Source organism: Crocuta crocuta, unplaced genomic scaffold (genome assembly GCF_008692635.1).
Source record: "Crocuta crocuta isolate KB4526 unplaced genomic scaffold, BGI_CrCroc_1.0 scaffold479, whole genome shotgun sequence".
In the NCBI taxonomy this organism is placed as follows: domain Eukaryota; kingdom Metazoa; phylum Chordata; class Mammalia; order Carnivora; family Hyaenidae; genus Crocuta; species Crocuta crocuta.
The window spans coordinates 2660425-2675801 of record NW_027531875.1 but is presented as its reverse complement, the minus strand read 5'-3'; positions in this window follow the sequence as shown (position 1 = coordinate 2675801).

The following is a 15377-nucleotide window of genomic DNA, read 5'->3' as shown; positions in this document are numbered from 1 at the left end:
AGGTTAGAAAATTTTCATAACATGCTAGGGGGGAAAGTGGCAAGCTCTCTAATGAAAGCTATTTGTAGACTCAATTTTCTCTATTTGAAAATCCCCAATGACACCTATAACCTGTTTATTAAGAACAGTAAAACTATCTAGACTGAGATTTCTTTGTAGAATTTACAAATTTGAATACTATATTTTCAAAGATAATTCACTATTTCCAAAGATAATTCATTATTTCCACGTATTTCAACACCAAGATACAGCATTAATGGGACAGGCATATAATTCTTCATATAAAATAATTTCCCCAACAACATTTACATGTTTATAATCTCCCTTTTCCATTGCTTCCCCAAAGTGCTTAAAAATGAGGTCATAAATAGGTGTTTTGTTTGGTGTAGTTATGCCTTATTCTAATTCAACTTTTAGTCTTACTCCAGCACTTTTTCATGCAAGTACTTACAACACATTTATATGAAGAATTCTATCAAGAATACCAAAATAACTAAATGAATGAATGAGTGACCTTATATTTCCAGTACCAGCCATTAAGCCATTTCTTCTCCTTCCACTCTTGATGCCAGACTTCTGAAGATCTCTTGGAAAAATTTCTCAAACCTGGACACCTACCAGTCACTCCCAATACCCTTTCCAGGGGATATTTTGCTGTATTTGAGTCATATTACTTATTTTCCTCTTCTATGTAAAATGTTTGAATTTATGGCTAATGGTTTAGATAAAGGTGATTTTATTTTGTGATAATTTATTATTTCCTTTCAGCTGTTATGACTTATACCACTCACCTGTCCAGCTCCACAGTTTGACTTCTTTGCATGGCTATCCCCACAGGCAAGAAAGTAGCTTTTAAAGGACAGCTTCAGCATAACACCTTCAAATCTATTTTTAATTCATTCTGAATTTCTGATTCAAACCTAATCCCAATATTTCTTGCTCCACTATTGAAATATGCCATCTAACTCCTGTTGAAAAATGTTTTTCTCTCAACAAGAGCACAGAGGATAACTCAGATTCTTTAAATGTTATTTTCTACTACATTAAAAAAAAAAATACAGTCCTCATACCATTACCATGCTATACCAGTGTTCTCACTCTAGCCTCACCATCTGAAGGAAACCAGGTACAGGGTCATCACCTGCACTGCTAGCTATCATTTCTGTTGAGATAGATGGGAGATGGTAATTGGGAGGTAAGTAATGATCTTAATGATAGGTATCCCTTGAGGGGCCTGGTGTCAGGGCTGATAATGAAACCGATTTCTTAGAGTCGGATGAATATACAGAATCAGAGTGTATCTATGTAAGAGATTTTTTTCCATACACCAAGTTGGTAACCAATCCCTACCACTCTGTTATCTTAAAATTCTAATCCCTGTCCAGGACAACTTCACAGATATAGACAATAATCTGGTAGACAGTAATTTTATACTTCTGCAGTTGTAGGTTTCAAATAAACAGACATGATCCTGAAATAGAGTAGGATTCCTTACCTCTCTCGTCCATTGTTCCTATAACGTGCTCAATCAGCACCCAAGAAAATGGGGGAGAGGTTCATTTCCTTTGCAAATGGAGCTCAAGTTGAGTCTTACTATGTTTGTAATTAGGGAAGTAATTGGACAGGAGTTTGTTTCTGTGTTGATGTAGTGATTAGATACATCTTTCCAATCTCAGAGTCATTTATTCTGTAGCATCACTTACTGTTCTCCTTAAAAATGTAATTCTTGGGGCACCTGGGTGGCTCAGTTGGTTAAGCCTACAACTTTGGCTCAGGTCATTATCTCACAGTTCGTGGGTTCAAGCCCGTGTCGAGCTCTGTGCTGACAGCTAGCTCAGAGCCTGGAGACTGTTTTAGATTCTGTATCTCTCTCTCTCTCTGACCCTCTCCTGCTCATGCTGTCTCGGCCTCGGTCTCTCTGTCTCTCTCTCATAAGTAAATAAAACATTAAACTTTTTTAAATGTAATTCTTACCTTTCTTCCTGCTGACTTACTCCTGATCTCCTCAGACTTCTCCTGGCCTTCTTATTCATCTTCTAAGACCCAAAAATGATACCTCTAACAAAAGCTTTATTTGATTCTTCTAATTTGGTAGATTTTTTTCTATATCTTCAGATATTAGTTTGTATGTTTTACTATTACTTCATTTAATAAGATGTTACATTTTCTCTTCATGCATCTATATACATAGCATGTTGTTACTCTTATGTTAAATTAAGGCTAGGGTTATTTAATCCAGATTTCCTACTACTTACACTTGTAACATACAGCTGGCATTTACTTAACACGTTTCCAGGAACCGTGCCCTGTGCATTATTTCATTTAATGTTGTAAACAAAATTATGAAGTAGGTAGTCTTATCCTCATTTCACAGGCAAAAAGCTGAATCATAGAAATGTAACATATTCTATCCAAGAAAAACAGTAAAGAAATGCCCTGATTTCTTATTCTGCAATATGACCCAAACTGGAAGAATTAAATTAGTACAGAAGGAGATATAAAACAATCACTAAAATGGTGTTTTAAAAGGATAATTTTAGGGACGCCTGGGTGGCTCAGTTTGTTGGGCATCTGATGTCAGCTCAGACCATGATGTCGTGGCTCAGGAGTTTGAGCCCAAGTGGGGTTCTGTACTGACAGCTCAGAGCCTGGAGCCTGCTTCAGGTTCTGTGTCTCCCTCTTTCTCTTTCTGCCCTTCCCCTGCTCACACTCTGTCTCTCGAATATAAACAAAAGCATTAAAAAATTTTTTTTAAGGATAATTTTAAAACACAATAAGAGTCTGCATTTTAAATGAAAAAATGATATTAAAATCATCAATGTACTTTTCTCAGTATATATTACGTACACAGTAGGAGTTTGCTAAATTAGATTTTATCTCTAACTACAGGATATATTAAAGGTGCCTGGGTGGCACAGTTGGTTAAGCCTCCATGTCTTGACCTCATAGTTCATGAGTTCCAGCCCTGTATCGGGCTCTGTGCAGACAGGTTGCAGCCTGCTTCAGATTCTCTCTCCTCTCTGCCTCTCCCCCACTTGTGCTTCTGCTATCTCTTTCTCTCTCTCAAAATAAATAAACTTAAATACAAGATATAAAAAAAGCAATACAAAATTGAAGGATTTACAAAGAGACAAGCATGCTAATGGATAACATTTTAAGTATTTCCTAAGATGCAGCTTTTACATAGATCTTTTCAGTAACTGCTACCTTGATATTATGTAAATCGTTGCTATAAAGCTAATTTCTACATACTACTGTATACATGTATGCAAACTGCAAATACTATATCAAAATGTTTATTTGAAAATTTAAGCTTTGTATTATTAAAAAATTTGAAAGCACTCAAATTATGAGCTCAAGATCAAGAACTATTTTCCAAAAATCAATGTGACTTAGCATTTTGTAAAATACAAAAACCTAAAAGCTGCCCCAGGCTACATTTGAAGATGTTTTTAAAAATCTGTACTTGTGTGGGTTATGATTCTTTGAAGTTCTGATACTTCAAAACCTAAAAGAACTAGTTGCATAGGTCTTAATATCTTAAGATTAATATCATTGTTTTTAAAAAATGCCATTTACTTCACATGCTGACTTTAAGAGCTCTCTCCTACTCATGCTCCAATTTCTTTTTGATTACATCTGCTAAGAATAATGTAGTTGTCTTATTTGTTGGGGGAAAATAATCAAAACCAAAATCTCATCTCAGAAAAGCTTTCCACAAACATAAAAGAAACTAATTATTGAATAAACATTAAACCAGATTGTGATTTGCATCCCTGGTAATTTTCTAAAAGAGGTTTTTAAAATTTTTATTCAGTTCTGAGAGGCAGAGCACGAGTGAGGGGAGTGGGGAGAGAGAGGGGAAGGGAGGATCTGAGGCAAGGCTCTGCTCCGGACAGCTCAGAGCCCATAGGTTCATGACCTGAGCTAAAGTGGGAGGCTCAACCAACCAAGCCACCCAGGTGCCCCTGCTAAAAGATTTTCAAGACAGAAAGAAGTATCACCCTTTTTTATGGTCAATAAGATACAACCCATTACATACACATTCTCAAGATAAACAATAACCAGTCCTCAGGTAAGAGAGCTTGATAGCACCATTTATCAAGACAACTTACTATAAATGTACTTGGTAATTAGGGTGACTATGTCACTTAATTGGTTTTATACCAAGGAAACAATAAATTTCTCATAGATCTAGTACAAGAGGCAGTTCTGCAACTTGGCACCCACTGGCATTATGCTCCTACTCCCCCACAGAAACTGGAAGACAGAGGTGCTACATCAAAGAGAGTGTTCCCAGGTCCTAGAGAATGGCATTCCTGGGTCTTAAAGCAGGTGAGAGGCTTAATTCACTTTTAAAAGATGTCAAACATCAAGGAGATGAGATAACTAACAACTGAAAGTTTTCTAAAGTAAGTGCTCTAAGAAAAGGGAGTCTCCTTCCTTACTTCCAACAAAAAGAATTAAGATTATTTTGAATTTGTATTTGTCCTTATTTAAAGAAAATACGTACTTAGTAAAGTTAACAGTAAGGTATTTAACCAGGTGAAGCTAGATTATAGTTAATATCAAAGAAATACTAGTTGAGTCTTCAATGCACTTGATTGTGTGTAGGAACCCCTCCCTAAGGAGAAAGAAAAAAAATGAAGAAGAGAGAAGACTTCAAGGTCACCTAGATATGAGTCCAGCTGCCTACATCCCCCATGTTCCTGTAAACTGAAACAACTTAGACTGAATGTTTATGTGTGTTACCATATATGGGAGACAAAGAAATAGAAAATGTATAAAAAAAAACTATGCCATATGAGGTGGGCTGCTCAGTTCTTTTGGGTACGAACCCAACTGAGCGGTGCTGGCATGAATAAAGTTGCTTCCTGGAAAGAAAAGTCTCGGTGTCACGACTCTCTGAGCGAGAATCCTGCAACGTTGCCTGGGGGCCTCGCCCGGGACTCGGAGACGGTGGATTGCCACCTCCCTTGCCACCAGGAAAAAGCGACCTCACCTGGCGCCAGCAGACCTCTTGATCCGTAGGGCACTAGCCTATCCCGGCGGACCAGGGCAAGGGCCCTGTGTGCGCTAACGGAACCTGAGTCCCGGAACCAGCTTAAGGAGCGCCGCCCATCTGACTGGTAAGAACCCGGGTTCGTTTTGGTGGACCTGCCCCTAAGAGGCAGAAGGGGAGCCTGATCACCTCCCAGAGTTGCACTAGTAAGTCCACAAGGGAAGAGGAACGAAGCTGCAATTCTAAGGCGCTGGATGTAGGGCGATGGGCTGGAGTCATTGTGTGAATGTGTGTGACTGAGACGGACAACGGGAAGGTTCCAACCTGACCAAGGGCCGAAGCGAGTGTTGAGTCCCGATCCGCAGTTCCGTGGCGACCTCATACGGCTTAAGGCGGCGTCAGACTTCCTTGGGAGTCTGATCCTGGTCAGGGATTGAAACTGAACCCTCCAATGCTAAGAGGAGCCTGAAATATCTCCGAGAGGAGAGCGGCCGGAAACGGACAAGGCGGGTGTGCGTCCTTTCCAAACTGGTCCCCCTCCTTCCCTGGTCTTCCCCTTCTTGTGCGAGAAAGTCGTCTGTTAGGGGGAGGAAATGGGTGGAAAGCAGAGTAAACTGACTCCCCTAAAGTGTATGTTGAAGAATTTCAAAAAGGGATATTCAGGAAATTATGGTGTAAAATTAACTCCTGAAAAGCTCCGGACATTCTGTGAAATTGACTGGCCATCCTTTGGGGTGAGCTGGCCCTCTCAGGGCTCACTTGATAAGGAACTAGTTGGCCGAGTGTTCAGAGTCATTGCAGGGGACCCAGGCCACCCTGACCAATTTCCTTATATTGACTGTTGGCAAGACCTGGTCCTGTCCCGACCTCCTTGGCTAAAAGTCTGTACTGAACAGAGCTGTAAAGTAATCCTGGCTCGACTCACAGCTTCCTCCAAATACCGGCCAGAGGTTAAAAAGCCCATACAATCAGGAGAACCTGAAGAAACCCCGCCAACCAGCGGATGAGTGGATGATTAATGTGGCTTTCGTAGGCCAGGCCCAGGGAGATATTCGGCGCAAGCTGTAAAAACTAGAAGGTTTCACTGGCATGAATATCAGTCAGAGTTGCTAGAAGTAGCGACCCAGGTGTTCATTAACCGTGACCAGGCAGCACGGAAGGAAGAACGCCGAAAGATGCAAAAACAGGCAGATTTATTAGCTGCTGCTTTGGCGGAGCAGTCAAGACTCCCCCAGAAGAAAGACCCGCAGGGAAAGGGCCAAATCCAGAAAGGAGAGCAGTGAGGAGGAGGGTCTCACCCTAGATGGAAACTAGGCAGGAATCAGTGTGCTTTGTGCCATCAGGAGGGCCACTGGGAAGGTGAGTGCCCCCAGCGACCAGATGATTCTCAGCAAGGTCCTAAGCAGAAAAAAAAGGGGGCCATATGGTCCAGGGCCGGTACCGACTGGCCCCGCAGCCTCATGGGGCCCCCAAGAATGATTCTGTGGGGCGAGCTGCCATGGACAACTGTGAGGAGGACTAGGACAGACCGGGCTCTATTTTGCTAGGCCCCCGGGAGCCCATGGTCAGAATGAAGGTGGGGGGCCGACCCACTGACTTTATGGTAGATACTAGAGCACAACACTCAGCAGTGACCCAACCCGTGGGCCCCCTCTCACGGAGACAAGCCACCATTGTGGGGGCCACAGGCAATCAGATACGTCGTCCCTTCCCGGTGCCTCGACGATGCAGTTTAGGTGGCCACGAAGTCATCCATGAATTTCTCTACCTCCCTGACTGTCCCGTGGCTCTAATGGGCCGTGACCTACTAGGAAAACTACAGGCCCAAATCACTCTCAACTCCCAGGGATGGGCTGCTCTGACCCTCCGAAAACTAGAAGCAAAAATTAATGACTCTCACCATTCCCCAGGAGGAGGAATGGCGTCTCTATAGCCTCAAGGAAAAACCGCAATTGGTGCCTGAGCTTCCTTTTAAGGTCCCAGGGGTGTGGGCTGAAGATAACCCACCAGGACTGGCGCGAAACATACCCCCTGTGGTTGTTGAACTAAAGCCTGGGGTAGAGCCCACCCGCCAGAGACAGTACTTCGTCCCTCGCAAGGCACAGGTCGGGATCCAAAAGCCCCTGGAAAGACTTTCAGAGTATGGGATCCTCAGGCCGTATTAGTCCCCCTGGAACACACCCCTCTTGTCTGTTCAAAAACCAGGCACAGATGATTACCGGCCAGTTCAGAACCTGAAAGCAGTAAACCAGGTGACTGTCACCATACACCCAGTGGTCCCGAACCCCTATACACTTTTGGGGCTCATTCCTGCTGAAGCCACTTTCTTCACCTGTTTGGACCTTAAGGATGCCTTTTTCTGCATCCGCCTGGCCCCTCAGAGCCAATTGATTTTTGCCTTCCAATGGGAGGACCCTAAAAATGGTGACAGGGGCCAATTAACCTGGACTAGGTTACCTCAAGGGTTCAAAAACTCCCCAACCATTTTTGGCACTGCATTAGCCTCTGACTTAGAAGCCTTCCCAGCAGATCAATATGACTGTGTCCTGCTTCAGTACGTGGATGACTTGCTATTAGCTGGGAAGTCCCGGGAGGGTTGCATGGAAGGGACTCGGCAGCTCCTTACCCTCCTATGGAAAGCCGGCTACAAGGTCTCAAGAAAAAAGGCCCAGATCTGTCAAGAAAGGGTTAAATATCTTGGCTTCCACTTATCTCTGGGGCAGCGTCAGATCGGCCCAGAGAGAAAGCAGGCCGTTTGCTCTATCCCGACTCCCACAACCCGTCGCCAAGTTCGAGAGTTTCTCGGGGCTGCAGGTTTCTGTTGGATCTGGATACTTAACTTTTCAGCCCTGGCAAAACCCCTCTATGAGGCTACAAAGGGGGGAGAAAGGGAACCCGATATGGGAGTCAGTACAGAAAAAGGCTTTCGAGGAAATAAAGCGTGCACTCACTAATGCGCCTGGTTTAGGGCTCCCAGACATGGCCAAGCCCTTTTTTCTGTATGTCCGTGAGCGCACTGGTATTGCAGTGGGAGTACTGACTCAGATGTTGGGATCATGGCATCGCCTGGTGGCGTGGGAGGAATCGCCGGTCCGGAGAAATAAATAGACTGTCCTTATTTCTTACATCTGCCTCTTACTGTAATGCACTGTCACCCCTTGTCTCTCACTATTATTGCAATTTTTGCTTTACTCCTTGCTATTGGATTGGCAGAGGTTGCCCCAGCCAGCTGGAAATGTGGCAAAAGGTTTCTGTTAGCACTCACTTTTCTCTTGTGGGTAGGATGTTTTGTTGGTATTGGTTGTTTTTACTTTAGACTCCGCTTGTAAACCTGAATTTTTCATCATGCAATCTGTGCATTCGCATAACCAGGTCAGGCCAAGGAATCACCTGGACCATACTATTGTATCATACCCATTTCTCATGCCAGGGAAAGGTCCAAGGGACATGCATACATAACAAGACCACCTATTCCGTCTGCCATTGGGGAAAGTCAATACACTTGCTTTGACCCACAGTACTCCCCAAATGAAGATTGGTTAGAAGTCCGATCTTACCAGGAAGAGGGGGCCTTAGTTAGCCAGACACGAATCACAAACCCCAAACGTCCAGTGTCAGTACTGGTTGATGTGTGTGCGGTTATTGGTCTAGATCCAGAAGCATCCGTTATACGGAAAAAACGGGCACTTGTCATGGAGGGTCCAAAAACTCTTGATATACCATGTGGAGGCTTAGATTGGGAGCGAAAATATCGCCTCAATGACAAATACATGTGTGAGGAAAATGGTTTATGTGCCTATACACCTGAGTTTCTATGTCCTAGTTGGAGTTGTGTTTCATGGGTCACTTGGAAAAAAAAGGATGCAATAGCTCTCCTTCAAAAGGGGGCTGCTAGATCAGATTGTCAATCAAAAGCCTGTAACCTGTAAATTTCACTATCATTAATTTAGAAGACTACATATGGCAATGGGGCATTCGAATTGGTATTCGAATTTATGGAAGAGGCAGAGACCCAGGGACTGTACTATATTTTAAGAGGATCACTGCCACCCATCCAGCCACGTCCCACCAAGTTTTTCACTCCTTTTATGAGGAAATAAGAAGTAGTCCCCTTCCCATTTCAGTCACAGCAAAGAATTTGTTTCTGGCCCTGGCAGAGACTATAGCCCAGACTCTGAATATCTCCTCATGCTATGTATGTGGGGGGACCAACATGGGGGATCAATGGTCATGGGAGGCCAGAGAATTAGATCTCCTCGAGCCTTATGATGGAACGAATTACCCCAGTTCTACAGCCGGGGTTTGGCTCCTGAAAACCTCAATCATTGGGAAGAACTGTCTTGCCCGATGGGGGAAAAAGTTCACCATCCCTGTCGGAAACTTAACATGCCTGGGCCAAAGGTTTTATAATTCAACTACCTGGGAAACCCAATGGTTGGGGTCCCCAGATCACCATGAGCCAAATCCTTGTTCAACTTCTCTCATCTCCGGGAGGCCTGGGACAACATAGATGCTGCCATTGAATGGCGGGCCCCAGGGGGACTATATTGGATATGTGGGAGAACAGCCTATACAGTACTCCCTTCAGGCTGGTCAGGGTCATGTGTGCTGGGAACTATTCGCCCATCCTTCCTCCTACTCCCACTTGCAGAAGGAGAACATCTGGGAGTTCAAATATATGGAGATAGGAAAGTTCAAAGAAAGCAGCGTGCCTTGCAAATTGGCAACTGGAAGGAAAATGAATGGCCTCCCGAACGAATAATTCATTATTATGGCCCTGCTATTATGGCCCTGCTACGTGGGCCGAGGATGGGTCTTGGGGCTACCGCACCCCCATTTATATGCTAAACCACATAATTAGGCTACAAGCAGTTGTAGAAATTGTAACCAATGAAACANTGCTTCCTGGAAAGAAAAGTCTCGGTGTCACGACTCTCTGAGCAAGAATCCTGCAACAATTGTGGTCATTACTTAACGCGTATACTAAAAAAGCACTCAACTCTTCTATTAAGTCTTCTTGTGCAAGTCAAAATCATTGAAATAAACCTTTGCATAACTTTTGATGAGCATTGGGCAAAACTTTTCCAGGAATAATAAGATTTCCTTGTTTGGAAATTTGTTTGCAAAAATTCTCTGTTGATATCAACAACACTGTTGACTGTAGCATAATTACCTAATTAAAACAAGGCAAATTGTCCTAGCAAATGCCTACAACACTGTAAATCTGAACTAAAAATTAAACAACATGTTGATATGGCCAATAAAATTAATCTGCACACAGAACAATACACAATGAGTCTTAAATTAAGTAATCATTTGAAAGGGTTTTTAATTTCTGTATGGTTTTTATTTCATGGTTAATTTAGCTTAATTTATTATTTTAAGCCAGGTTCATTTCCAAACTCATGTGTTCATATTTGATAAAATGTCTGTGGTATGACCATGAAAATAAGACTAAAGCCTTTAATTTCCTTTTACAATCTTCAAATTAGCAAAGCTGCTCATAAACCTTGCTGTAAAACGTGCAATATTTCAGTTAGCAATAGATATGTACCTCTCAGTTTGTACTCAGCTGCCCACATAATGCGGTCATCAGGAGATTTAAAAAATCCAAAACACCAAACCAAATATTGCACTGATGGAGAACCAACAAGGAAAGCTGAACAGTACATAATACAAGTAGTCCAGAAGTTAAAGCCTATGTAGGGCTTTCCAGTTTCCTATCTGCATATAAGAAGCCTAGAAGTCACCACCTCATCCAAACGAGTAAAAAGCTCTGAAGGCTGAAAAGTCAACAGTCTAGGATCCATAAAAGAGGTGAATACACAAGGCAAACTGTTTCCAAGACTGGAAAGACAGGCGAATACAGGAAGCAACCCCTTACCTTACTGGAGCACAGACTCACCAGCAGAAACCTCCATGAGATCGAGTGCCGGTGCAGGAAAACTTGAACTCTAATTGAAGAACTGTTGCATGCTCTGAGAGATTACACACACGCAAGGGAAACTCAGTCCTACAAGGTCCTCCACAATTCGGAGATTTATCTCCTGGAACCAGACCAGGTGCTCACAATAAATGCTGGAGAAAAATCCTTCCCTCCAACCTCACTCCACGCTACTGGTTAGGGGGAGGGGAAAAGAAACTAATTTGAAATACACCTGAGCACTCCATTCTTTTTAAGGAGGCTTGCCCTCAGGAGAAGCCATTTAACCATACCTTTCCCAGCAGTTGTGTTATCAGAGCCTAACTGACCTGGGGGAAGGGAAATACCAAAACCTACCCAGTCCGGATATTCTATCCCACCAAAAGCAGGCTGAGCCCAGAGACATAAGAATCTTAAAAAGTCAAAGGACCAGTTTGTTGCCTACAAAGACTCTGAGGACCACTGGGGGACAATCTCCCTGTGGTGGAAGGGTCTAAGATTTGGGATTGTTTTCAGATGAAGATTCAAAAGCGATGCTGACTTGCAAAATCCTTCTGATATTGTTAAAATAGATTACTTGCTTCAGTGCTGAACCAGGAGTGGAAGTCAAACGCAGATACTTAAATCAACCTTTTTAATAAATTATCACTTATTCAACACACACGTGTGTGCGCACGCATGCACACACACACACACAACACCTAAGAAACACTTGAGATGTTCACAGAAGAGAGACAAGGACTCACTAAAAACCTGCAACCTAACCATTGTAGAATGTTTCCCCTCCAGTCACACCTCATCACCACAATCCTAAAGTCCTATTTATAACATTACTTTTACCTGATATGTCATTTCTGCCTATCAAGAAAAAATTACAAGGCATACTAAACAGCAAAAAGACAAATTGAAAAGACAGCAAGCCTCAGAACCAGAAATTCTGCAATTTTGTAATTATCTGACCAGGGAATTGAAAACAACTATCATTAACATGATAAGGGCTCTAATAGATAAAAGCATGCAAGAACAAATGAGAAATGAAAGCAGAGAGATGGGAAATCTAAGAGAGAATCAAAAAGATACTAGAGATAAAAATCGTGATATAAATGAAGATTGATTGTGATAGGCATAGTAGACTAAGCACAGCTGAGGAAAGAGTCTCTGAGCCTTCAAAACTCAAAAGCAAATAAAACAGACTGAAAACAAAAACAAAACCAGAACAGCATCCCAGGGCTGTGTGGGAAAACTACAAAGGGAGCAATGTCTCCTTAATGGGAATCCCACAAGAAGAGAGAAAAGAAGAAAAATTTTAAATAATAATGGCTGAGAATTTCCCAAATTAATGTTAAACACCAAACCACAAATCCAGGATACACAGAGAACACTAAGCAGGAACATTACCCAAAAGAACTACAGCTAGGCATATTGTTTTCAAACTACATAAAATAAAAGATAAAGAAAAAAATCTTAAAAGATGGAAGAGGGGGAAAAAAATCTTACCTATGGAGAAATAAAGATTAGAATTACATCCAATCCCTCAGAAGCCATGCATACAAGAGAGTGGAGTGAAATATCTAATATTCAAGGGAAAACAACCCAAAACAAAAATAAACATAGGTTTCGGTATGCTGCAAAATCATCCTTTAAAAACAAAAGAAAAATACTTTCTCAAACAAACCAAAATTTGTTGCTAGTTAGATCATCCTTGCAAGAAATGTTAAAAGAAGTTTCTTTTAAAAAAACAATCAACCAATTATGAAAAGAATCATTGATAAGATGGACTTCAATAAAATTTAAAAATTCTACTCTGTGAAAGACCAAAAAAACCAAGAAGACAAGCCACTGATTGGGATAAAATATTTGCAAAAAAGCATATCTGATAAAGGTCTGGTATTGAAAATAAACAAAGAACACTTGAAACTCAACAACAAGAAAATAAACAAACAGGGGCCCCTGGGGGGCTCAGTCTGTTGAGCATCTGACTTCAGTTCAAGTCATGATATCGCAGTTTGTGGGTTCGAGCCCCTCATCAAGCTCTGTGTTCACAGCTCTGAGCCTGGAGACTGCTTCAGATTCAGTGTGTCCCTCTTTCTCTGCCCCTTCCCTGTTTGTGCTCTTTCTCTCTCTCTCAAAAATAAATAAACCTCAAAAAATTAAAAAAAAAAACAAGCAAATGAAAAATAATAAACAGGCCAGAAGCCTTAACAGATACTTTACTAAAAAAAATACAGATGGTAAATGAAATGATATTTTTATCATCAAGGGAATGCTAATTAAAACATCAGTGCAGTATTACTCTATACATTAGATTGGCCAATATCAAGAACATTGAAAATATTCATGTGCTGATAGAGATATGTAGCAACAGCAACTCTCAGTCATTGCTGGTAGGGATGCAAAATGGCACAGCCACTTTGGAGGACAGTTTGGTGGTTTTTTTAACAAAATTAAACATACTCTGCTATATGATCCAGCAATTGTGTTACTTGGTATTTACCCAAAGGAGTTGAGAATTTATGTCCACACAAAAACGTACACACAGATGCCTATAGCAACTATATACATGATTATCAAAACTTGGAAGAAACCAAAATGTTCTTCAGCAGGTGAATGGATAAATATATTGTGTCACTGGAGTGACAAAGCTGAGTAAATTACTGACAGTCAACTGCCTGAACTGCCTGACGTCTGTTTCTTCTGTGTTTGAAATCCTGCCAGAGATAGGGGCAGGGCTATATCTTAGATAAGCATGAAATGGTTTTTGTTTACATTATGGGCAGAATAATGCACAGAAAGAAACAGAAAGCAAATCATTAGAGGTTATATATATAATGTTAATAGAAGAATTTATTCAAATTAACAGCAGATAAAATTTATAGTTACATTAACTCGTAAGTATTGAACTGTTCAGATATGTGTCAGATTTCTCCTATTGTAAGCAAAAGACACGTATTAACCTAATTTATCTCTTTGTCCTTCATCTATTGTGGCTCAGAAATGGGATGTTAGCAAAAAGGTAGTTTATAAGGTTTTGTAAGTATTAAATGAATAAAATATGAAAACTATTAGTAAATATATATGTATCTTTACTGGTATATACATGCATGAGTATATGTGTGTTACTACTATTAAATTGACATATTAATTGTATCTCAATAAAAATGGACAATTTTTTTGTTAAAAGAGATGTGATTAAACAAACAGGTTGCATGTGGAAAACATGTTCTACAGCTTTCTTACTTTATAATAAACATTGAAAATGTATCTATCATTCTTAGAAATAATTAAAACCATACCATTAAATTATTGAATCTTCTATTAACATCCACATACATCTAATTTAAAATTGTTGGACGATATTTTAAAATGTGGATATTTTAATATGTATTCTTTTAGACATCATTTATTTATGTTTCTGCTTGAAGTATGGTTATTTTCACATAAGTTATCTTTCTTTTTTTTTTTTAAATATTTTTTTAAATATTTTTATTTATTTCTAGGAGAGAGAGACAGCGTGAAGAGGGGAGGGGCAGAGAGACAGGGAAACAACAGACGCGGAAATACGCTCCAGGCTCTGAGCTGGCAGTCAGCACAGAGCCCGACGCGGGGCTCGAACCCACGAACCGCGAGATCATGACCTAAGCGAAAGTCAGACGCTTAACCGACTAAGCCACCCAGGCGCCCCATAAATTATCTTTCAATGCTCGGAGCAAAAGGGGAATACGTAGATATCCTGTTAAATATTGATGAAATGAACATTTTGAATTACACAATAAAAAATGAGTTACCTGGATTTGCAATGACTCTTCTAAAATTGTATGCTTTCTTTTCATATAGAATTGAGTGTTGCTTTTCTTTAATCTTTCACTTTACTCAAATGCATTAATTTTTAAAAATAAAAATGCCAGCCAAGAGCCCTATTTTGAGAGCATCACCATGTGAATCAACTGTGAAAAAAATCTGACTCACCAATGTTTCATATTAAGTAGCAGGTCTTCAACATTTCATTACTTCTAAATTGCAGTTTCTGAAAGATGCTCTTAACTCAAATGTTGGCTACGTGTTAAACTTACCCACAAAAATGATTCTGAAATTACTATAAGAACGCTATCAACCAACTAGATTAATTAACAATGGTAACTACTGATCTTTTATGAAATTTATTAAAAGATTCTCATATTTATTTGATTATGTTGATTTCAACTCCTATTACAATATGCACTTAAAATTCTTGAATAAATAGAATAAACTGAATTTTATAAACAAATAATGCAAAATTGTATATAATAATCTCATACTGTTTTAAATGGTACTTTCAAATATAAAGATCTAAGGTCAATCCATAACTATAGACAATGTATATTTTGGTAACTGTATAAGAATATGCATCATATATTCAATGTAATACCTTCTCTTTGCTTTATTTAATTACCTAATGCACTTACAATAATTGCC